This window comes from Anas acuta, chromosome 2, assembly GCF_963932015.1.
Source record: "Anas acuta chromosome 2, bAnaAcu1.1, whole genome shotgun sequence".
NCBI classification, from domain to species: domain Eukaryota; kingdom Metazoa; phylum Chordata; class Aves; order Anseriformes; family Anatidae; genus Anas; species Anas acuta.
In genome coordinates this window covers 108,825,973-108,851,125 of record NC_088980.1, presented here as the reverse complement: position 1 = coordinate 108,851,125, position 25,153 = coordinate 108,825,973, and the positions used below count along the sequence as shown (strand labels likewise).

The 25,153-nt window shown below is 41.3% G+C and overlaps 1 long non-coding RNA gene across 1 annotated transcript; it reads right to left on the bottom strand.

Moving 5' to 3' along the window:
• Positions 1 to 2,047: 2,047 nt before the first annotated feature.
• On the bottom strand, positions 2,048 to 24,906 carry LOC137850984 (uncharacterized). The gene is made up of 3 exons (XR_011092933.1): positions 24,641 to 24,906; positions 7,034 to 7,224; positions 2,048 to 4,793 (listed from the first exon to the last, which is right to left on the bottom strand). It is a non-coding gene; the product is annotated as an uncharacterized lncRNA (long non-coding RNA).
• Between the last annotated feature and the right edge of the window lie 247 nt (positions 24,907 to 25,153).

The following is a 25,153-nucleotide window of genomic DNA, read 5'->3' as shown; positions in this document are numbered from 1 at the left end:
TAAGCTCACATCTGCTTGCAAAAGATCACGTAGCCATTATTTTAGATAAATACAAAAACATTATATTGGAGCTCTAAGTCTTCAGGCTTGCAGATGTACAGTAGTTAAAAGTTTCTTTGTTTTTGCAAACAACTCTGTCTCATCCATGGGTTATGCTCACTCTTGGTTAATCCACTTGAACAAACAGGTGTTTCACCCCATAGAAAGGCAACCCAATTAAAAAAAAAAATAAAAAAAAAAAAATGCTGCAGCCAGCCAAAGACATAGGATTAAGAAAAATCCAAAAGACCTGGGACACGTATTTCACATAAGCAATCTACTATTTCAGGTTTTTGAAAAAAATCTGTGGAAACAAGAGAAACGAGGATGAAGAAAATGTGCTAAACCTGCTAGTGGTGTCCCATGAGAACTTCATGTGGTATGTTAAGACGTGCTCACACTCCAAAATGTTACATGTAATATGGTGTTATGTTATGCTCATGACATGTTTACAGCTCACAGCTCTAATACAGTGTTTAAAGGGAGAGACTGATACAGTGGAGATGAGGAACAGGACCTGAGAAAACACCTGTCGACATTCACCTTTTGGAGGTTAATACCACTGGTCTGAAGTACTCAACTCCAGTTTGCAAGAATGATTAATATTCTGCCATGCTTTTTATAGGAGAAAGAGCTTACTGTGGCTGTCTTCAGAGCTGTCATGCTCCTACACCATAATTTAAATTGCTACTGCTCTTTTGACATCTTGTTAAATTTCAGAAGCTTTCTAAGATAAAAGCTTGCAAATCACAAGGCAAATAAAAGTTGGTATCAATATCTAAATTACACATATTGTCTGCTGTGGATAAATTTCTTCTTTGGAGATTAGGCTTACAACCTGTAGGAAACAGGAGATCTTTCATCCTTTCAGTCCAAAACCATATTAACGGCAAGGGATTAAAATGTCAGTAAATTACCACAACTGCTCACATTTCACTACCAGAGGAGAGAGGCTGCTTCATTCTTTTCTGTCACACCTGTACAATGGCTTCTCTCACACCTCTCATCCGTGGAAGAACAGCAAAGTGATATTTCCAGGACTGATTCAATCTCTGAGGCATCTGTCAAGCAAGCAGGTGTGCAAGTCTTTACATTGATGCATGTCAAGCTGTATATTGGCACCTATATGACAGTACCAGAATTGGGGAGCTACAGTCAAATCTTCAGAATAATTTCCACTGTAGGAATGATTCAAGGAAAGTATCTGAAGAGAAGCACGCTGGTCATGAGATTGCGACACCAGACTGGGTGCAGGAAACTGGTCTCAGCCTCTTGTTCTGCCGAGGACTCCTGTGCAAGGGCAAATTCACTGAGCTCCTCTTCTCCCCTAGTGAAGTACAGAATATAATCACACAAGTGTTCCCCATACCTGAAGCATTAGGAATAAAAACAATCATGTGCACATGTGAGGTGTTAGATATTTCTGTAATGATTTATTCTCACAGCCTGTGAATACAGCACAAGATTTAGAAACGACCTCAAAATGAATTCCTCTAGCAAATTAGCTGGCAAACTCTTCACACCTGCTGAGTCCAGACACCATAACTAATTCATAAGCATTCAGTAACTTCTCTCATCCCCCTTGAGATTTTCTGTAATTTTAGCATTGAGTACACTACATCTGAGATTATGATTGAGAAAAACCCATCTGATTCTCACCAGAAAAAAAAAATAAATAAATAAATAAAGAACAGGCTCAAATCTCTTATCTGGTGTTGATCAAATGTCAAGAATGATATTTCTGTGGCATTTACACAGTCTCATAGATTGAGAGAGATTCATGGGATTTGAAAAGGGAAGGCCCTGTTGATATTTATGTAAAATCATGAAGGCAAAAGCGTGTTTGCTCCACCCAAAGCTGGAGTAACAGCAATGTGCTGGACTTGGTTTGCATGCATTCTTCCCATGCCACATAAATGTCCAATAAAAACAGGTTTTAAGTCCGATCTCATATACACTTGTTTTCACTGGGTAGAATTTCTTTATTCAAGACTTCTGTCACAGTTAAGTGAGATCAGAAATGTAGTCCATCTCTATTTTTCATATTTTAAAGAAGGGTGGGGAAAAATAGAGTGTGTTAGAAAACATTAAAAACTCCAGATTAGGATCTACTCTGAAAATTAAAGCCAGATATAAAAAGGAAAAAATAAATAAATACATAAATAAAACCTATACGTCTCTACCTCCCTATTACTTCTATAAGGTCTGAGTGTACTGGTATTCTTTGTGAGGAAATGGGGAACAAAATATGTGAAATTTCCATTTTACTCGATTTCAGTTTGGAAAGCTTTGCTTTCCTCCACTTCTTTCTTCTGCAAAATTTGAAATCGAAAATTTGGTATAGAAAAACAGTAAAATGACGTGCTTTGTTCTCCATGGAGAAACGTTTGTCCTGAGTTAATTTTTTTTATTCTAGAGTGGATTTTTTTATTATAATAATAATTTTCATAAATGTATGAATTCTTAGTAAGAGAAGCCAATTTTCAATTTTGTATACAATTCTGGAAGAAAGACAAAAGCATGGAGGCATTTTCTCCTCTGCAAACTTGTTTTGTGACACTTAATATCAGTTTATTACCTTCAACTAATTATAATATAGACAATTGACTTTTCACAGTTGTACTTCTACGCTGATATTTACAAGGAGCTAGAGGACCAATTTTATATACTGTAGATCTGAAAATTACTCTTGGATTTAACACAGTCATTTAAATGCCAAGTTTTTGTAAAAGCCTTGCAAATGCCTTGGATTTGTAGTTCATGAAAAGTTTCATTCTTTGAAAGACTCTCTGAGTGTTCTTGCCAGCAAAGTGGTGGTAAAATGGTTTTAGCACTTCTGTGAATACTGAAGCATAGATGATTAGAGATTATAATACACAGAACAAGACCTTGGAGAGTACATTGGATTTTAACAGCACTTGAAAGCTTAACTAGGAGCTGGTCAGGAAAAAAAAAAAAAAAAAAAAAAAAAAAAAAAAAAAAAAGCTGGTCTTTTTGTGCATACAAAAATGTGAAGAAAAAAAAAAAAAAAAAAAAGAAAAGAAAAGAAAGAAAGAAAATATTTATATTGAGAATGGTTGTGTTGTCTCAAAGAAGATCAAGTCAGCCTGGTTAATGTTACCCATATGGCAGAATAGTGGTTTGAGGCTACAGAATTGGCAACCTCATCAAACTGTGCCATGACATATCCCAAACTTTAAAATGCCCAAAAATTCACAAATATTCATACTAGAAATAATAGTGGGAAAGAGTGGAATCTGAGTTTGCAATTTGCCTGTGTTAGAATGACGACAGAATTGCATAGAGAAAAGAAATACAATAGGAGTGACAACAGGCTGTGGTAGCAGTGGTGGAGCAGCAAGAACAAGTGGATGGGATATGAAGATAAATGTCAGGTAAATTTTTGACTCCCTGAAGTCAGCTTCAGGCCAAAAAGGTTTCCAAACAGGCTTCAAAACTGGGGTTCAGTATATCCCACACAGCATTGTTATTTAGCCATGAACTGAATTTTTGACAGATATTTTTAGCGAGCTTTTGTACACATTTTTCAGCTGACATCTCGGCGAGTCTGAAAACTACAGCTGTTGTATTTCCAGCCCTTTTGAAGACAACACTTCTAGCTGGTAGTGGTATCAGTGGGACTGGAATGAGCTTCCTTCAGAAGTGGTGACACAACCTGAGAGGTCTCTTCAAGGAGCCATACAAACATTACATACTCACGGAGAGAAAGGCAAAGAATTACAACAAGATCAGAAAGAGGCTAGAAAAAAAAATGATAACGTTGAATGATGAATTCTCTGTGTAGCAGTCATCAACAAGAGCCTTGAAATGGTGCACTGCTTGACAAATATATTGTAATACCTGTAAAAATGGGGGAAGGAACTGACAGGTGATATAGTTATTTAGGGCTTCATCCAGGCCAGGGTGGACCATGAGGTCAGGCAAACCAGAACAAAAAAAAAAAAAAAAAAAACAAATGTAAAACACAATAAACACCTTTTTGACAGGCAAAATGTAATCTAATCTTATACCTGGCAAAATCCTGACAACCATTTCAGTTGGAGGAAAGAGATTGTGAGGCATTGCAGATATTTTGGAGAAAAACTCTGTGTTCAGGGGCAGCCAAGAGCAAAGTGAATGTTATGCTTCATAAGGATGGGGAGGAATAACCATCTCAGTGAGGGTATTTCAGGGTAGAGGTAGGTTTAGACAAAAAGTGGATTCTCCTGTCAAGCAAGTTAATAAAGTCTGGAATAACTAACATTAGAGAAGTGGCAAGTAGTCTGGGATTTGATGGAAATAAAATATTACATATTCTGAAAAGACTGGATGGGGGCCTTTCTTCATCCTGTCCTGAACCCTATTGTCACTGCAATAAAACACAACTAATATCCACAGAAATTAAACACTGCTTGTCTGTAAAGCACAGAATTAAAACAAGGAACACACTTTCTCAAGAACTGGGGAGGCTGAGGCATGGTTAAGATTCAAATACTGGGATAAGGATATAAAAAATACTCAAGAATTATCATCATTTATGATGCTTTTGGCAGAGATGTTATACTTTGCATTATACAAACCAATTGTTAGATACTGCAATTAAAGTTATGTGTAGGCAAGATCAGACTAGCTGCATGATGCACAGTTCATGAATCTCCTTCAGGAGCCAGCTGGAGAGTCTGCAAGTGCAAAGTCTGCAAAAGCAAAGTGTGCTGAAGCTCTTTTCTCATGGTGGCAGGAGGCACAGGAAGATCCTGTGGAAAAAAAAAAAAAAAGTTTAAAAAAGAAAGTAAATCAAACTCCCACAGTCCTGCTTGAGCTATGTTTTTCTGATCTTTTAATCAGCCTCCCTTTTTAATTTTGCCCAATGCTCTATGCTATGCATGATTTAATATTTCAAATTGATTGCCTCTCTGATCTAAATTTACCAGGCACTTTGAAGTCAGACATAGTGACACCTTTTCAAAATGACTTAGACAAAAACAATTGCCTGCAGTTTTTTGCTATGTCTGTGAAAATTTATAACAAATCATTCAGCATGTTTTAAAAACAGGCTTAGAAATACATATGGCATAAAGCATTTTTGTGTGTCTGTGAAATAAACTTAGAGAGAAAATCACTTCTTTTAAGAAATCATCTTTAGACAATTTGGCAAAGATGACTTTGTGTGCCCAAATTCTTTAGAAACCATTTATCCAAGCAATAGTGGAAGATAATTATTCAACCACATGCTTACAAAGCAAGGCAAGATTTGTAAGAGAGATAACATCTTTCAAGTTCATATAGCTGGAAAAAACAGACAAGTTTCCAGCCATACAAGCCTTCCTCCAGCTCTTTTTTTTTTTTTTTTTCCAAGCTACATAAGTTGGTATAATAAATAAACCATTTACGTCCCAAAACTATCATAGCTACAACACTGAAACTGATACTCACAAAGCTGAAGAATTTAAAGACACACTGCTTATGAGCATAACTTGTTAGCTGAAAATTGTTTTAGCATAGTGGTGAGGAAAATCCAAAGCCATACAAGCAAATATTTCTACCGGAGTGCTTGTTGAAGTTCTACCTTAAAGATCATTCTGGTGAGAATGAAAACCTGACAGGGTTTTTCAGTTTTATTTCATTTTTGACTGTTGATGTTAATAGGAATGTCCTGTTCAAAGAACTTCAATGCCAGGAAAAAAAAGGCAGACACAGGGGTGACTGGATGCTGTAGATTCCTCACAGTTATAAACGAAATACCGGAAAACACATCTGGGAGCCACATTGCTGCAGGCTGAACAAAGTGAACCTAATGAACTGAAGGCTGAAGCAGTGGTGGAACTGAAGGCAGAGAGAGCCCTGTGTATGCAGTGGACCCAAAATGTGGAGAATCATGTCTACATCCAGCACTTTCAGCTGAAGTATCCCAATTTTGCCAAACTGTTACCAAAAGAAACTCATCATACCTTGTTTGTTTCTCACAGACATGCAATGAAGGGAGACAGCAAAATGCTGGAGAAAATTGCAGCTTTGCTTCTCAATATTCTCCTGTTCCTTTTCCAACTTAATACTGGAAAAGCAGTATTATTTGGGTGCGAATGCCCACCTTGTTCTTCCCATTGGAGGAAACAATTACAGGTAACATGAGCTGCTCAACGGCAATCTTTAAACTCTTGGGAAAATGTTATACACGCAGACTGCCCAATTCCTGCATTTGCGGGATCACAATTCCTTAGTCTAGGTGTGTTTGGAGAACAAGAGCTGACTGCTTGGAAATGTAACCTAAGAGTTTGGTTTCTCCAGTGGCCCTGTGGATCACAGTAAGCCTTTGAGCTGCTGCTGGCTGTGATCCCTATGCACATACATGTAACTGATGTCAGTGACAGAATAAATCATCCCTCATTTGTTCTTGGAAAGCTTCTCACCTGCATTAGTGTTTTCCACTACTCTGGATGCTTATTCATACTTGTTTTCAAAGGCCCTTTAAACCATATTCTTGTTTTCATCTACAGTCTGTTTTATCTCAGCTCACAGGATGGACACCAGACACTTAGGGAGTCATCTCCTGAGGGGACTGCTGTCATCCCAAAACTGCAGCCGCCATTCTCATCCCCATCCACAAGAAGAGGAGCCATCCTCAGGCTCCAAGCCTCATTGGGACAAGGTGCCCGCTGCGCTTTGTGTGGTGACACCCCGACTTCCTTGGAGCAACAAAGGAAGCCTCCAGGCATGAGACCAGAGCTTGCTGGCCTGGAAATCCAGGGCTCATCTGCCTCTGCACATGCAGCGCCTCGAGCACAGCAGCATTCATTGTCAGCTGCTTTTAACCACAAGCTGCCAGCTACCACCAGCTTGAAAACAAGCAGAGACTCCCAACACAAAATGAAGCCACAGCCACACTCAGCCAAGCCCAAGTCTACCTACAGCTGCTGAATTAAGTCATGTAAATGAGACTCAGCAATGACAGCAGAGGGGATAGGAAAACAACCAAGCAGAGAGAGAAGTATTGCACCTGTTGAATGCTGCCAGGTACCAAGTCAATTTTGGGAAGTGGGCTATTCCTGGCTGCCGAGTAGGTTGTTGGTTTGGTTTGGTTTGGTTTGGTTTGGTTTTGAAGAAATTTCTCGCAGAAGCTCCTCAGTGCACGGCCTTTCATTTTGTTATGCAGCATTCCCAAACAATGAGGCCCCGCAAGCTACAGCCCTGCAAATAATAAATAGCTTTAATTAAAAAAAGATTGTATTTGTATTTATTTATTTATATTTTTGAAACCAATTTGCCACTCCCAGGATACTTCAGTCAGCTCTGCAGACATATTAGAAGCCATGAGAAACCGAAGAAAATGTTAAATAGATGAGGAGGGGGTTCAGATAGGGGGAAAAATGAAGGGAGTAATTGCTGTGTGTATGGCTTAGCTAAGCAATGGCTGAGGGCACATATGTTAACTGGCTATAAGCATCTGTTAGAAATAAACAGCTAGCAGAAGAATAACAAGTTAGGATAGTAAAAGAGCAACAACTAGAAATAATGACAACTCTGAGAAAGGCAAAACTTAGACTAAACATCAAATATTTTTTACTATAGCAGGTCTTACGCAGTGGAATATTCCCAAGGACCTGAACAGAAATACCTTTGCTTAGTAAACATTGTTTTATCCTCCCGATTTAAAGTCAGTCCATATGGAGGACAGAATCTTGCATTGTTAACCTCAGAAACTGCCAGAGTTTCTATGCATAAGCATCATCTTCCAGATAAGGGGCCACTGGTTGCAGGAAATATCATTCGTTGCAGAATTCACTGCTAAAAATTATCTATTGCTTATGTAAGATAAGAACAAAAGCAAGCAAGTGGAAAAAAATAAGAACAGACCTGTTCATCAAAATGGCAAAGCTGAAGTCATTTCATACTGCCCTATTTCTTAGGGCAGTGTCTTTTATTTTTTGAGCAAAAGAAACAATATGGACCAGTGTATCCCAAATCCCAGGATATTTTAGCAACAACATTGATCTGTTTGAAAATCTTCCAGTGTTCCCGTGCTCTTCAGCTGGTATCTCTTCTGCAATTGGTTAAGTGAAAACCAGGTGTGTATTCTCCAGGGTCATCTCAGAGGATGTATATTCAGGAATGACAATTTCTGGATGATATTCAAACATTCCTCTGGATCCGTGTCATCTTGGCAAACAGCTATAGATGTGCATATTGACCTGTATCTCTTCATCTGCTCTGTGTTTTGCTCAGCCCTGTAAGCACAGCCAGTATTTGGATTTCATCACACAGAGGTGCCAAGTCTCTGAGAAGAGGAAAAGCGTGTGACTCATCCTGAAGAAGGCCAGATGTAATGTTCCCATTACCTGTTACAATGAACACATTACCATTTCAAAACAACCTTGATTTTAAGGGTTGCACTGACAGCTTCATAGCTTTTCATTATTATTTGGAAGAATTGCTCCCAGAAAGGTCTTTTCTCTTACAGTGGATGCACAGGGAACCTTCAGGAGCTTTCAGGCTCATACTACTCCATAGCTGCCTTTTAAGTTTACTCTTCACCAGCTCCCAAGGGGTTTCTTCATAACTTCGTGAAGCTTAACCAAACTGCTAAAGTTAAACCCAATCGCTAAGCATCAATGCAGTTCTAGAACATGTTGCTCAGCTCCCCCCAGCATGCAGAGACACAGAGAAGTAAGCCAGACCTTCCTCCAAAGATTATGGCTTTACGTTCAGCATAGACTTAGACCTAGGAGTTGGGCTGACTGAGATGACTACTAAAGCAGGTCATGTGAATCTCTGTCTACATTAAAATCCTTCCTCTTGCCTCTGCACCACCACAGAAGCTTCCTATGCTCCCTTTGATGTGCCCAGTTTGGCATAATCTACTAGTAATAGTAGCTGGGAACATTTAAACAATCCCTTCCACGCCACCATCTTTTACGTAAGCTTGTGTTTCTCTTGCCTTTGGCTTGAAAATATAAAATATAGGATGCCATCCTTCAGTAATTGCAGACAAACCACCTATTCTCCAAAGTGCAGCAGTTAAATGCTTTAGTCATTTAAGAATGGCTGACAGTTTATACATAACTTCCTTCAAAATAAATACCCACAAGGACAAAAAATAAAATAATAATAACAATACATCTATCCAAAGTTTTAGACATGCATTTGATACATGATCTAATTCCCCATAATGCTGGCTCTGTGACTTAAGGAAAAAAGTTGAAAATGAGCAGCAGTAATAGGTAGTACAGAAACCCTTTAATCTCTAAAAAAAATGAAGCTGGCAATACATATTTACGGAGATACAAGCTGATCTCTTCCACAGACTGAAATCACAGGGTCAAAGTACGTGTGCTGGTAGGCATTAAATATTATTTTGCCTGAAATACTGTTTCTTTTGGTACCATTACTTATTTTCAATAAACCAAATCTATCAATTTTCTACGAGTTTGTGGGTATGCTTGAAAGTAACCTCGTCTGGCATAAAGCAAATCTCCACTTTGTTTATATTCATGTTGAACCACTGCTGAGTCCGGGGCCACTAGCTTATCCCCAGGCTGAGGTCATAGAAATATTGCAGCTCACATCGAAGCTGAGCAGAGGGCTGAGACAACCAACACAATGACCTCACGTAAGTGAGGGTCTGAGTTCAACATGCTTCATCTTGATGCCTTTACACAGGGAACCAGCTGATCTGAGATGTGATTTCAGCATCCCACCTCACTGCTGCTTACCAAGGTGGGGGGGTGGGGAAGGGGGGAAAAAAAAAAGGGAAGGGAAGGGAAGGGAAGGGAAGGGAAGGGAAGGGAAGGGAAGGGAAGGGAAGGGAAGGGAAGGGAAGGGAAGGGAAGGGAAGGGAAGGGAAGGGAAGGGAAGGGAAGGGAAGGGAAGGGAAGGGAAGGGAAGGGAAGGGAAGGGAAGGGAAGGGAAGGGAAGGGAAGGGAAGGGAAGGGAAGGGAAGGGAAGGGAAGGGAAGGGAAGGGAAGGGAAGGGAAGGGAAGGGAAGGGAAGGGAAGGGAAGGGAAGGGAAGGGAAGGGAAGGGAAGGGAAGGGAAGGGAAGGGAAGGGAAGGGAAGGGAAGGGAAGGGAAGGGAAAAAAACAGTCTTCAAATATAATACCTACTAACAAAACCAGGCAGCAGAAGTGAAGTAAGGTTTTCTAAGCTTAAGCCATGTGTATCACCTGGAGAAAAAAGTGTGTTTAGAGAATGAATAAGCCAGAGATAAGAAAAAAACACATGCAATTTCCTTAGCCGTCTTCCTTTGTGGCTATTTATAATATGGGATTAGCATGGAAATGTCTGTTGCTTGCTCTGCCAGTTTCATTTTGGGGACTGAACAAAAGATCCTGGATAGTGTCTGAGAGGGGTGATAGTGTCTGAGAGGGGTGTTAGCTCCTTGCTATTCAATTCAGTGCACTTAGATCAGCAGCAGCAGTTGGGGCAGGAGAACTGGTACAACACAGAAAGCAGGAACTGCTGGGTAAGCCCCTGCTGCTGGTGACCAAAAAATTGTTTACTCGTGAGGGCTGTCACCAGGGAGGCATTTGGACAACAGAAAAATCTGCTGTAGAACAAAAGAGGGGGTTGTTCTCCTGAAATCTCTGGTATGTTCTGCTTTAGGAATGTCAAGTCTACCACAACAATATTTCAGCATGTCATCCACTCTAATTGGAAGAGAGGCAACATAGACAGAAGACAGCAGTGCAGAAGCACAATCAAATTAAATATAATTTTGAAACACAGTAATGATGCAACCTTTTCATATAAGCAAGTTTGGAATTAACGATAATCATAACCATGCATGTATGTAAAAATTAGTGTCCCAGGATGTTCTGCATTAAAGTTAAAGCAATCACCCATGTACTTAAACTTAGCCAGGTTATCCACTCTGGGAAAGGAAGGGATGGGGGCAAGAAGAGTCTGAAAGCACCACCTGGGCACCTGCAACAGCATTTGGTGATCGATTATTCATTGTGTTTTTAAAAAGAAGGAAAAAATCAGTCAGACCTAACCTCCTCCTCAGGCATACGAACAAAGCCTGCTTTTATAGGACATCTGTGCAGGCTGTAAATTCAAGCCCTCAAAAGCAAGGGCACAATGAAGGCTGAATTGCTCAGAAACCTGGAGGGGTTTGTGCTGCAGAGTGGTCCAAGGAGAGACAGTCCTCCTGGCTGGACTTGGCTGAACCTGCATGGGTGTGGGAATACGTGCTCAAGGAGTCTGGGACTGCGAGGAAGACAAAAAGGGAGTCAGCTCTTGGAGAGGCAGATTTTGCCACTGCCTGTGCCCCAGAGATTCCCCACAAATCCCAGGAAAGTTATGTAAGGCAAACTGTGAATAACCTAATTTCAGGGGTACCTGAGCCTTTGCAGATGCTGACATGCTCTCTGGCATCATGAGTCAGAGGCAACTAGACACTTCATCCTGTTAGGATTTTTGGAAAAAACAAGTAGATATCTAAGTACATTTGAAAATTGTGTCTGCATGGACATCATATTGCATATGTATTAATAATGTGATGACTAGCTTATTAGGAAAATAAAGTTTTAACTGCTATTATTCAATTGGATTAAAACAGTCATAAAATTAAGACTCAATTATGTGCAAAAAAAAAATATTTTACGAAGATTTTCTTATATAATCAGGGTATTAAAGGGCATTTTACTGAACAAATAAATTTTCAGTCAAGCTTACATTTCCATCCAAAGCCAACCAACTAGAATGCAGATCTCTTTACAGAAAGCAGTATAAAAGATGCAAAGCAATCGTAAATAAAATTTAAAACTGTTATTTATATCTTGATTTCTTACTCAGGTCAGTGTTTACTGAAAAAACTACTCTGGGACATTCAAGGGATTAAACCATCAAGTACCATAGCAAAACAAGGCCAAACAAAAGATGCCCAGGAAACCTAAATAATGTCTTTCCCTAATATTTGAATCCTTTTGTAACCCTATTAGCATTCCTGTAAGATTACAGAACAAATGGTAAGTAAACATTATCTGAAGAAACATTTCTACACTAACGTATTTCCAGTAACCCTGGCAGGAAAAATCTGGATTACTTTTATTTCAACATCCCACAAACTTTATTAACCTTCCTAATCTAGTCATAACTATCTATGATTGTAAAAAAAAAAAAAAAAAAAAAAAAAAAAAAATCTTTACACTGAGGAGGGTGGAATTCATTCTTGTCCTGATAGCCTTTGATACACTAGACAAGCCATAACTATCCTGGAGATGTGGAGTAAAAGCATGAGGAGGTGGTATTTTCTCCACATAGCACTTGCAAGAAGCCAAGAGCATCAACAGCTGCCTGACTACAGTGTCTTAAAGTCTGAGCCAAAATCCCCTGGTAGCCACTCCTGTCTTCAGTGCTCTTTGGAGTAATCCTTAGGTGAACAACCATTCAGTCAAACACTTTACTGTATAGTTTTTTCTATACCCCTCCAATAGTACAAATGGTATTCTGATGATGATTCAGCCAGAAGTCCAGCAGTTTTGCTCTGGAAACCCATCAGTCCCATTTTTTTCAGCTACAGAATGATGTAGTCCCGTGGCAGCTGCTTGCTGGAGGCGCTCTGTCCTCTTGGCTCCGCTGACACATCCTCACCTCTCACTTCTGTGCCCAACACCAAATTCACTAGAGACCTCCAAATGGAGCTCTCTTAAACCAGAATGGTCCTTCAGCAGCCCCTATGTGGAAACACAGTTAATTATGAATCTAATAGAGGATGTTTTTACATAAGTCTGATTTCACCTCTTCAGACATCAAACCTGTAACTGTGGATGGGCTGACAAATGTGGGCTCTCCCCTCATGTGGCATGGATTTGAGCTGACAGTCACGTCACAGAAGGTTTCTTGTCATTGTAACACTGCTTGTTACTATGTAAAGAAGCCAGGATTGTTAATGAAAACTAGTTTTTTTGTGCCATTTTCAATTATAAGAAGATTTGTGAAGGGTTTTTGGAGATGTTGTGCTGATTCCTCGCCTCCCAACTACCTCCCGCATTCGTCTTTTTACTTTGTCTTTCATCTCCTTTCTGATGCCCCACATCCCATCATGCCACACTGCACTGGCTAAATAAACCCCTAAATCTAGCTTTTGTGTATCGCTAATCCTTTTATTTCCTAAATCTTATTTAATCCGAAGGGCTTCCTTTCATCTCTTCAACTGTCAGTTGGGTCACTACTGTTTCCTATCAACAGCTCCTGCAAATCCTGGATGGAGTTAAAAAGCTTTCAAGTGTTTCTATGATTCTCATTAGATCCTGCTCTCCCCGACACCTGCTAAATACCGTACTGCTGCTGTTTGTGCCCTCCTGCTCCCCTCTCCCCAACACAGCTCACTCCTCACACTAGCAATAAGCAAACTGGAAAGGGCTTCCCATGTTTTTCTGGAAAGCTCTGGTTTGCCATGTTTTTCTGGTGACTGTATCTCCAACTTGTGCTTTTGATTCTCCTCTCGAGACCAGCAGAGCAAGTCTGGATGAGCAGGCTGAGGGGAGAAATTTTAAAGCTTTGAGATGCGTGGGTGAAAGAGTGAAGAGGCCTGAGATGACGTGGTGGGTTCACACCAGTAGATAGGTAAGCCCCACCACACTGCTCTCACTCCCTCTCCTCAAAAGACCAGAGCAGAAATACAATGAGAAAAAAAGCTCAAGGGTTGAGATAAGGACAGGGAGATCACTCAACAATTATCTTCATGTGCAAAACAGACTCAACATAGGGAGATTAATGTAATTTATTGCCCATTGCTAATAGACTAGAGCAGTGAAAAACTAAAAGCAAACTAAAAACACCTTCCCACCACCGATCCTCTTCTAACTCCTTCCCCCAAGCAGCACAGGGGAACAGGGAACGGGGGCTGCGGTCAGTCCCTGATGCTTCATCTCTGCTGCTCCCTCATGGTCCCTCTCTGCCCCTGCTCCCCATGGGGTCCCTCCCATGGGATGCTGGCCTTCCCCAGCCGAGCCTGTGGGGGCTGCCCACAGGCAGCAGCTCTTCAAGAACTGCTCTCACATGGCTCCGTACCATGGGGTCCATTCCCCAGGAGCAAACTGCTCCAGCACGGGTCCCCTGTGAAGTCACATAAATGAACAAAACTGTGTTGATTTTGGGAATGTAGGAACATCTCAATTTTCCAAAGATCTAACACTTCTATCAACAAGAAGGACAGCAGCGCAGTCCACAGGTTCTTCAAAGTTACCTGGAGACCAGTCTTAAATCAAGAGACCTACAATGGTATACATCTCACAGGCTGTATTCAGATATATCCATCTGACATGCACACAAAAATATGAACAAAGTCCCTCAACCAGACAAGTAGCAGTGCATTTCCCAATACTGAACAAAATGCAGAATGAGCTGAAGTGTTAGCAGTAGGAGGTGCAACTGGCAGACCATCATTTGTCAACTTGGTATTTTTAATCAGGGTTGTGGTAATAATAAATAAATAAATAAATAAATAAATAAATAAATAAATAAATAAGAGGAAGAAAGTATTGAAGCATTGGGCATTAGGAAGGCTCAGAATTTGGCTTAAAAATTCTAATGTCATGTAGTCAACTATCTGTTTATACAAATTTAAACAAAGTTTATGTTGCCCATTTGCTGCTTCTGCTGCATCCTCATTTCAAAAAACACACAGGCACACCAGCATCTAGGCATATTCCACAACACTGGCAACTTGGGGAGAAATATAAAAGGAAATCCCCCAAATCCCCATTTTTCATCTGGCTTCACTTTAGATTCTTTCATATCCTGAGATCATCCTTCAATGGGAATTACATGACTTGCCCTCTTACCAGAGCAGCTCACAAATAGTAAACGTGTTTCATAACAGAATGCTAGAAGGGAAAGAAAATAACCACAATTGGGTCTTGAATTTCTTTTTCATTTTTGATGGAAAAAAAATGAAAATGATTTCTTCCAGCTTTTTTTTTTTCTAATTTATGAGGAAAAACACTTCATGTTTTATGATAACTCCACTTTTGGGTCATCAATGTGACATGGGTTACAGTGTGGACAAGTGCACCTTACTTTAGCTGGCTGTACAGCTTTGTATTAAGTCTTTCAGAAAACTGTCAACACTGTGTGCGGGTAACAGTTCAAAATGCTCCAGAGTTTATAGAGTTTATAGGCTGTGATATACACTATGACATTATGTGGTGAATATAACCTTTACTGAACACAAGCTGGAAAAACTTTCCATTGTAAAAGCAACTTCTTCTGTAGATACGGAGATCATAATTACTATTGCTGCCATACTCATCATCAAATTATACGTATCGTTCAGCAAGGAAATTCTGAGTAAGCTAGTCAGCTTGTCACAGTTAGAAAGAAAAAAAAGGAAGCAGAAATTATATCACAGAAAGGTCTCAAAAGTCAGCCTTGCCATGGAGAAAACAAAATCTTTCCACCCGCTCACATTGCCAACCGAATGCTTGTGTTCATCTTTTTCTGTCCTTTGTGCCATCCTGGATGCTGGGGACAACCGCACTGCTGGTGATAAGCCTCATCAAACAATCCTGGCAGGGAGCTGTGGGGTTTTCCTGGGAGCCCATGACCATTTCACAGCTCCCTGCAACCAGACTCAATCGCAGCACTGTCTGCTTTGATCAGGCCTCTCTCCGAAAGCATCTGGATAGAGCCTCAGACAAGAGGCGCTTAGAAATGAGGTTGGCTGCTTGCCCTGCTGCAGCTGAAGAATTCGAGTGGGGTGGAGCGGAGGGAGGGCAGAAAGGGAGAGATTTCCAGTGGAACGAAAGATGCAGCCAAAAGATATCCCAGATCTGAGGGAGCTTTATCAGTACATGGGATCACCACGTTTACTTAGAAAAGTAGGTAGGAGGGGATGGGATAGATGAGATGGGTTTTGAAAGGTCTTAATCCATCTCCAAACCCAGTGCCTAAATCTAGCCAAATCTAGGTTTAATTTCTTCTCTTGTGCTGTGACAATTCATGGAATTCAAGGTAAGAGAGGTCTAGATCAGGCCCTGTTCTCTGCCAGGATTTCCTCTCTGTGCAGTCATCCACAAGGTGCTCAGACGGCACCAAATCTGCCTACCAGCACTATAAACCCATTTTGCACAGGTGCAAACAGTACAGAGCACAAAATAGCTACGAAGTGCTTCCAGTATCACAGGCCATCGGGTTATATTGCAAAAGCCAGGGATGCAGCAGGTAGGTGTCAGACTGACCAAGGAGAACCTTTGTGTCTCCCAGCGTGCCTGGGTGATGGAGGCAGGAAGGCCGTAATAGATGTATTAGCACTCTCTGGGTAGTAGTGACAGGTCTGAGCTTTGAGCTGCATTATGTGGAGAAGCAGGAGAAGATACTCAGCTGCTCTCTCGCCTCCCATGTACAAAAGGCAGAAAACCATGTGCGGTTCTTTATTTTCTTGCATGTCATTTTGTAGGAGCCTTACTATCACTAGTAGTGTGTTTGCCAAACTGAAGCATCGTTAACATTTAGGAATTGCACAGCCACTTTTTTCCTTTTTTTTTTTTTTCTCTCTCACAGAAAGCGCAACAAGCTGCAGTATGTTCAAAAATATGGCCATTGCAGATATCAAATGTTCTTGTGAGGTCTGAGAAAGCCCAAAACTGCACTGTTATCACCCAGACGTGTGGTAGCCACAAGAGTTAGCAAAGGGCAGCTCATCCTTGCACTGCCTTTCACTTGTAGTCCCTCTGTTTGCTGCTGACAGCCCTCACCCTACTGTGGACTGCAAAGATTTGGAGACTACAACAGTAGAACAGTGAAGACACTGGCTCTTAAAAACTGAACCAATTCTGCAGGACAAAATCAGAAACTCCCTCTTGAAAATGAACTCCATGTAAGTAGAAACTAAAATAAACTGGCCTTTTGAGCTCTACAAAGCTCAGGATGCTACCCATACAGCCGTCTTCACCCAAGAGTGAGCACAAGCTGAGTCTTGTGTTATAGCCAAAGCCTTGCCCTGATACTCCAGCCATGTTCCATAGCACGAGCTGTCCAGATCTGTCTGACCTGCTACAAGGAGCTGGTCTCAGCAGCAGCACCAGCTCCGAGCACCTGTGAGTGATGAATAATCACTCCTTTATCCACTGAGCAAAGCCCAGGATCATTGATGAGGCCCAACATCATGCATGGATGGCACCTGATGGGGCGCTTCCCAGAGCCCCAGGGGGTAGAATGAGGCCTTTCAAATGGCGAACTCTGCTCCAGAACCAGGCCACAAGGTCTCACCACCATCCTGTCAATAGATGTGCAGAAAGTAGGTTACGTGGAAATGGGGCACTGCCTATAAGGAAAGGAAGGCTTATCCCTCCTTGGACATGGTATTTGCCTAAGGGCAATTAGGGCTCACATACAGGAGCCTCAGATGTTCCCCTTCCCTGCTGTCGACTTAGAGATAAAGCAGCACAACCCTGCCAGTACCTCAGCCAGAGGCAGGAGCACCAGCGCTCCAGGTGCCCTCTCCTCCCTGTTGCGCACGTACTGGAGGTAGGAAAGTTGATCTTGGCAGCAATTCTCTGGGCACCTCTGCCTGGAAAGGTCTTCATTGCAGAAGAGGCGAGAGAACTCCTGGGAGCCTTAAAGTCATTCAGGTTTCTGGTAAACAGCAAACTTCTGCAATATGAGATTTAGTAGCACCTCGGGGAGCTTAAAGCAACTCTATTTCTAAATATTTGCTCAAACAAACTCAGTGAAGCTACTGCAGTATTTGCATCCACCAAGAACAGGGCTGAGGCAGATCAGACCCCATCTGGCACAGTCTCACTCATCTGTCCTGGTCTGGCTGTGATTTTTGCTGGTGTCACTTCAGTCACCAGCAGCCATGGAAGAATTCCTGTTGGTGTGTTTTATTTATACAGATGTCTCACATACTTCTGTCTCCACTGCAGGAGACAGCACCAGCTTGGGCTGTGCAACTGCACACCAACTACAGCCAGTCAGCAAAGCAGAGAAAACCCTACCTGTGAGAAAAAGCCCAATCTGCAAGTATTGCATTCAGTGCGTGGCACCTGGGGGTCTATCCAAACTGCTGAAACCTCGTTCTCCTTAATGAAGCCTTTGTTTGAGGATCTTGGAAAGGCATCACAAAAGAGAGTGGTAGTGTTACAGAAAAGAAACTGTGAGACCAAATGATTTCCAAGACAGCAAAATCTAGAAGAAAACATTGTATTGACAAATAAGTATGTAAAATGTTGCCCCAGACTCTGAGTTTGGGACACTCAGAAAATCCTCGTGTTCTCAGTCTCCTGCTAAAGATCTGCAGATGCAGCTAAGCCAACTGAACAGGACCCTCTTCTCACCTGCAGCCCACACTGTCTTCTGGCCCCCTGCTCACAAACTGATCAGGTTTGACAAGATGCTCTCCTTCCCCATCACTTTTTCCTCTCGTGTTCATTTTCTTCTCAGGAGTAGGCTGTTATACAGGGTGCAGAAACAGTAGGGGTTTAGCTATATAAAGCACAATAGACTTCATGAGTATCTTAATGTTTCCAACCTAAATGCCATATATTATTATCTGTACATGTGTTCATTACTGAACAGTCAATGGGTGTACCCCTCCATCCCTCCTCAGGGCTCTTCAGCTGTGTGAATGAAGCTCACAAGCACAAAATTCATGTAAATGCTAGAAAAAAAAAAAAAGAAAAAAAAAAAAAAAAGCTGGGCTGAATTTGAGCATATCAAGTCTATGTGGCTTTGTTTTGGGGAAGGCATGGAAAAGAAAATATAGATGGGAGGCTTTTCAGAAAAGATTCTCCCAGAAAGATTATCACAATTTCAGTTTTCAATTGGAAAGTCATGGCTACAAGAAGTGCTATCATACAATCTCAGCATTTGTTTTCAAAGCAAAATATGCAAATATTTTCCCCCAATCAGCACAAATTAATAGCATATATGCCCTGTAAGAAGAAGTGTTTGAGAGGAACAGCATTTTTTCATTCATGTGTGGAACATTTTCTTCATTATTTTTTTATTGTCACTTTTTTCCTTCAAAGCAGTGGAACATTTTCAAACCTCATGAAACAGCCTGTTCTGGGTTGGCTCTAGTATTGGATAAAGATTAAGATACATCTTCACTACAGCCAAGCCTGTGCTGGAGGATTTGAGCTCTGTGTGGTTCAGTGCTATAATCTACATCCATCCCTTCCTTCTGCATTACAGCTCCTCCCTGCCAGCCATGCCATGACTCTTCCTCAGCACAGTCCCTTACTGCCCTCCAGCTCCTGGGGCTTTTACTTCCACACCTGTGCCCAAAGAGGAGCAGCTGATGGCACTGACTGCACGGTGAGAGCTCGTGGGCAGCTTTTTGTGCCCCAAGCCCCAGTGTAGCACCAATGCTGGCACATGGCTGAGGCAGGTTTGGTGCCCCGATGGGAAGGCTCACGTGCTACATGAGAGCCCCGGCACTGTCGGCAGCAGAGGTGGATGAGTGCTCGAGCTCTTATAATGCACAGGCTGCTGATAACAGAGCATTTATCCTGTACCAGTGCATGTTTACCTTTCAGCAAACTAGTCAGCCACCACAACTCACCAAAGCTCACAAAGCTCAGCCACCTAGAAGAGCTAGCAGTGCTGGGGTGAGCATGGACTGCTCTCCAGTTCTTTTCTCTCTCCCTCTACTAGGGAACTTTCTCGACCAAGAATCACCCCAAACTCGTATATTTGTACAACTCTGATTCACCCCGCACTTGCAGGACATTCAGAGGAAGCAGTCAGCACAGGCACATGTGTACACTTCCATTGTTCAGACGCACACATTAACTGCCTCTACCTCCCTGCTGCTTTAGACAGTGGACACAGGATGTTTGATGCAGACTGCATCGATACACCTTTTGCATCACAACAAAATGCAATGCCTTTCACCACCATGGAAGACCAAGACACTCAGGTAGAAAGCCCTGGGTACAGTTCCCAATCTGAAGGCCAACAGCAAGCCACCCTCTTCTGCAGAGCCCTGAGAAAGAAAAAGACTTTGAAGTGCACCATGAAGGTAATAAATCTGGGGGGGGGAGAGAAGGAGGGAAGATCACAAACAGCTAGACTTCCCCTATGTGGAGAGGATGCTTGCTTTGTCATCTCTGCTTTGTCATCCCACAGCAGCACCATCATGGAGGGGAAAAGGGTAATCTCCCTGATAGTTAGATCTCATGCCATTCAGCTATTCACATGGCCAAGCCAAAACCTTGAATTTCACTTCTTAAGTTGATAACACACACCAAAATCTCAGCAAGTGATGTCATGCAAAAATCCAAATGAGCAGCCTGAATCCACAGATCTTCTTAAAGATAAACGGTGATCACATTTAAGATCATATTCACTTTTTGAGATTAAGGCAGGGGGAAAAGGCAGCAATCAAGCAAAAATGAAGGTAGATGATGCTTTAAAATATTACTTCTAACAATATATATATATATTTCTTTTTTTTCAGAGGTACAATATGTTTCTTAGCATATTGCTTGTTGGTGTGCTTTCCACCACGCTCATGATGGGAAGTATTGATGCTCAGTGTCTTAGGGAAGGGAAGGCATTCATACCCTTTACCTCCCATCTTAACTCACAGCATCAGAGAGCTCTCAGCCACTTCTGCTGGTCATGGACTCTTGCACACTGCAGGAGCTCAGAGTCCAGCTGAACACCAGTAACTCCTGGTTCCGTCCTCAGAAATCTCTTCTAGGAAAACAAGTTCTTCAAATTAAAGAGAAATATTTAGAGAAGCAGCAGGACCCAGAAGATAAAAAGCTACTATGGCTTACAGGAGAGTAGGGGGTCCTATTCACAGATGCATTCCAGGTAGCAGTGCAAAATAATTAGTTTTCCTGAGCAGTCAGTCACATTGGCAAGAACAAAGGCTAGCACAGAAAGTCAAGACTTCCTTGCTGAGTTTCAGTAACTTTAATTTACATGGTTTTATAATTGTTATTTAATTTATGTATGGATACCACAGGTTTAAACACAGATAGAGAGTATTCAAAAGGGACAAACTCCTGTGTTGAAATTATTCTTGCTTTCTTTTTGCTTATCTCAGTCAATTATTTCATTCAGTCATAAAACTGCAAAGGAAAAGAAAAAATAAGGAGTCAGTATGAGAAGTTTTTTTAAGGTGGTACGAAAATATCCAAGCAGCAGCATAAAAGCATTTCTGAGGTTATGTTAAGTTCAAATCAAATCAACTTCAGCAGGTGACAGCAGGATGACATTGCTCTGCCACGTTAGGATGTAAAGCTAGTGTCAGTGTCTGTACACATTTCCCCTACACGGGGCTGAGGCTCCAACAAGGTTTTTCCTGTGTATTCAGTGCACAATAACTCACCCTTAGTCACAGTAAGAGGTAAGATCAGTATTTCAGCTCCAAAGAGAGACCCAACAGAGCTGTCAGCATGCAACAGACCCACTGAAGAATCAAGGAATAATGTTGAGACTAATAGCGGAAGTGATTTTTGCAAGATTTTCAAAGCACAGAAAATACTTCAGGAGCAATCACATGTGGCTGAATGGAGAGAAATAATCATAGGACAAGGTCAATGCAAAGAAAAAAGAGCTTCACTGTGAAATGGCATGTTGATCCAGCTAAATTGATTTTCTCGTATATGTGTAAGATGTATTAAATAGTTGTTCTAAGACCCTAACAAAAAAAGTGGTGTCCCTGTTTACTGAATTGTTGAAGAAATTTAACCATCTTGACATTTTACAGTTTAATAAAATGTTAATGGGTAGGGTGAGGGATTAAGCTGGCTACAGACATGGTTTAATTTGTTGGTAATTTTAGCCCAGCAGAAAAAAAAAAAAAAAAAAAAAAAAAAAAAAAAAGTAAAAAAAAAAAAAGGAATATAGTCTGACAAGAGGAACAAACAAACCTCTTAAAGAAAATTTTTTCTCGCATGGTATGCTCATGTGTTAAGAATAAAGTGTCGTTACAGCAGGCATCACAAGCAAGACTTTGTGACTTTCATGGGTTTATGAAGCAGCTGGTGCCTCTCATTTCTATTTGTGCCATTATTATTTGTTGCTTAATTACTAGTCTTTTAATTACCCCAAGAGGTTTCAGTTCCCCCTCTGCCTCCTCCTGCAGAAATAGCATCTTAAAGAAACCCAGAGACCGGGCTGGTGGGAGGCCTCCAGTCCTGAGTAGCTTTGTGGTGGACCCCACCATAGCCCTCAGCCTCATGTTTCAAGTCAGAGGGAGGGTGGCATCCTCCCATCCCCATCCCTGTCCCCACGCCAGCCCACAGCCAAGCCAGGCAGGATCACCAATATGCATACTAGTCTAGCTGCTCGAAACAACCAATAATCTCAAAAGTCCCATCTGGTGGACAGCTTCCAGAGGGCCAAAGAGTTTTACCACCCATCAGGGGCCTAGCAGCCACCCGTACCCCAACCCACCCCTGCCCCAGTGTGGATCCCATTACAGACCCCCCAGTGCCTCCTCTCTCACTCTCCTCGCACAGAAAGGCAGCGAGACTGGGGGAGACTTGAGTGCACAACAGTTGTTTACATCTTTGCACAGGGGAAATCTGGGATTATTTATGGAAATTCAGATGTTGCTAAATAACAGATGCTGTTCTGAGAAGGAAAACTTTTTTTATTATTATTTGGGGTTGTTTGAGGGTTTCGTGTTTTTGTTTTTTTTTATGTAGTTTAGAAAAGAGCTGAGGGTTTGCTCCAGCATATAGAGGAACTGCATCCAAATAAAATGATTTTTTCTTGGGGCATGGGTTTCATAGGGTACCTACCCTTACTAGACTTTGGGGGCAAACTAGTAAATAAAAAAAAATACCCAGGACTTTATGACTGCTTTGTTCCATACCCCACAGAGAAAGCTTGTTCTCTTTTTTTGCTAGTGCTCTGCAAAGTGTGGCAGAGGAAAGGGTCTCACATATAATAAGTGAAGAACTACTCTGAATTTAAGAGCTTCGCTTTTAATACTTAAACAAGAAAGATGCAGAGTTTGGCAGAAGATGGAGAGCCCAACCAATTGCTCCAGCTCAGCCATACCAGCTTGCCCTCTACATGCTCAGCACAGCTGTTCTCCAATTTTGCTTCATAAACACACCACAGCTCTTACTTCTTGTTGTTTATGGTGGATGTTTCAGACAAATGCCTTTTTGTTAGATACCATATTTTGCCTTGGTATGGTTAAAAAGGCTTCACATTTAACCGACTTTACTGTAAATGTGCTTGACATTACTAAGGTCTTCCCCTGCTTGAAGGTTCTTTGATGCATGTGCAATTTTCTCACTTGCAACTTCAACTTTTAACAAACAATGACGCTTTTTCTTATAAAGATAATATATTTGACCCGCTGAAAAGAGGTCGCTCCATTTTTTCAAGGATTTAACAGTCCAGCAGTGTGAGTTACTACTGTGACAAACAACATGTCCAGGGTAAGCATTAGCAATGCAATTAATCTGACCTGTGATACATTTTAAAGAACATTTTAGATGCCCAAATCACAAAGCTAACTTTTATCAGAGGTCTTCTTTCCCGTATTTTTCATAAGAAACTTCACAAGATGGCTACAAAATTATATCAATACATCAGTAAGAACACACTGAAAATAAATAATGAAGATTATAAAGAATAAAGAAATGTCTTAGTTGTTCTAGAAAGCCTCCCAGCGTCCATCTGCTAATATTAAAATGACAAGATGTTCCCCCTAATTTGGGATATAATGTCTTTACCAGAGGTGATAACATATCATGGACGGGTAATGGAGAGAGGGCCAGAGTGCATTTGGCTACAGCTTATGCACAGAGCACTGCAGTAAACATTGGATATAGTGTATTTAGAAAACAAAGAGAGAACACACAGTGCAGTGCTCAGACCCCTGTGAGCTCTCTCTTCTCAGCAGCCCCACAGCAGGAAGCTGGAGTGAAATGGAGGCCCTCACCCCCTCACCTGTCACACACTGCATCACCTCTGGAAAAAAAAAAAAAAAAGAAAAAGGAGAAGCACACCAAAAAGCAAGACTTACATTGACCTAGGATCTTGCAGAAGGAATTATATGAGAACACGTAAAACTTAAAGTTCATAAAGCACTCCAAAACATCCCTTCATTATATTTATAATACAGCAATGCCTGGGTCTGATCAGCCTGAAGCAAACAGCCAGTTTTGGTGATCCAGTAAATAGACTTTATCAACAGAAAATATTAGGTAAACTTTAAAAATAGCCCCAAAATTCTCCCTCCACAGTGCAAATGTTTGAGCAAAGCTAAGGATGTTTAAAAGGTGTGGTATGGATCACCACATAGATCTGCTTTGAAAAAAATGTAGATAATTCCCATCAATGCTTCCAAGTCATTCTTCATGCTGGGGCACCTTTTATGAACATCTCTTCTGTTTTTAAAACATCCTGATTGCCAAAATCAACACCTTTACACTCAGCATCCATTGATTTATTGGTGGTAAGTTGGGAGATTCAGAAATGGTCAACAAAAACACCAACCAAGAACGTGGGAGATTCCAGTCTGAAAATTCAAGTCTGTTTTGTAATAGGTTTCTCAAGTAATGAAACCACATTTTGGACAGGTCTACTTTGTGAAGTGTATCACCAAGATGGCACAGACCCAGGCCAATTCATCTGTACAGCAGGATGTCCTATAATGCCCTCAGATTAAGCCTACTCACCTGAAGCTCCTCGCCTGTCTCCTGAGATGTTCACAGATACAATCCTTGCCCAGAACTTTATTCTCTGCCATTGTCAATCTAGTAGTTTTCATGAGTATACTTTTAGGAGAAAAAGAGGTAGAGAAACAAACAAACAAAAAGAAAGCTCTGTAAGTGAAATTTTTGTAGAGAAAAATAATAATAATAATTTTAGTGAAAGCCCAAGGAGTAAAGCACAGGGAAACTTTCAGTAAGCCATACAGGTTCTCCATAGCTCCCATTTGTAAAAAAAAAAACAAAACAAAACAAAAAAAAAAAAAAAAAAAAAACAAAAAAAAAAAAAAAAAAAAAAAAAACACCTCTGTCTTTACTAGCCAAGCCCAACCACCCCAGGTAGGTAGAAACCACAGCACACAGCAGAGCAGCTGTGAGCTGCCATGGCAGGACTGGGCTGCAGGTGAGCAGCTGAAGGCACAGGTGTCCCAGTGTTCCCTTTGCTCCCATCAGCCCAAGGTACATACCACACAATGGCAG